Below are 511 nucleotides of genomic sequence, written 5' to 3' on the forward strand. Positions count from 1 at the left end.
GAGAGAGAGAGAGAGAGAGAGAGAGAGAGAGAGAGAGAGAGAGAGAGAGGGGATCCAACCAATCGATTAGTTGAAAAGATAAAATCGGGAAATGAATCGATTATGAAAATAATCGTTAGCTGCAGCCCTAATCGGGAGACTGATACAGAATGGCACAATGTAGAGAGAGGTCCTAACATGGACGGCGTACGTCTTGCAAGTATAATAACCGGCATTGATTTTTCTTCCCTACGCCTTCCAGTCACGCCGCTGACCTGAATTTACAACCCGAGGCTTTTTCTCGCCATTTTTCTCTGGAGACCGTTTTACCCAACAAACATCTCCTTCCACAGCAACCTTCTGCATCGTAATTTGTACCCGAACACAGCTTATCGTACAACCGGAGCCAAGTACCGGATGGGCTGAGGTGAATTTTCAGCATACAGGTTGTACTCGTCCCGTGGGTGCATGAGCCCGGGCTGTAAAGAAAAGACGTCCCGGACCTGCCGCCACATTGCCAATCCTATCTCTG

Source organism: Nanorana parkeri, unplaced genomic scaffold (assembly GCF_000935625.1).
Source record: "Nanorana parkeri isolate BGI_ZX_2015 unplaced genomic scaffold, ASM93562v1 scaffold731, whole genome shotgun sequence".
In the NCBI taxonomy this organism is placed as follows: domain Eukaryota; kingdom Metazoa; phylum Chordata; class Amphibia; order Anura; family Dicroglossidae; genus Nanorana; species Nanorana parkeri.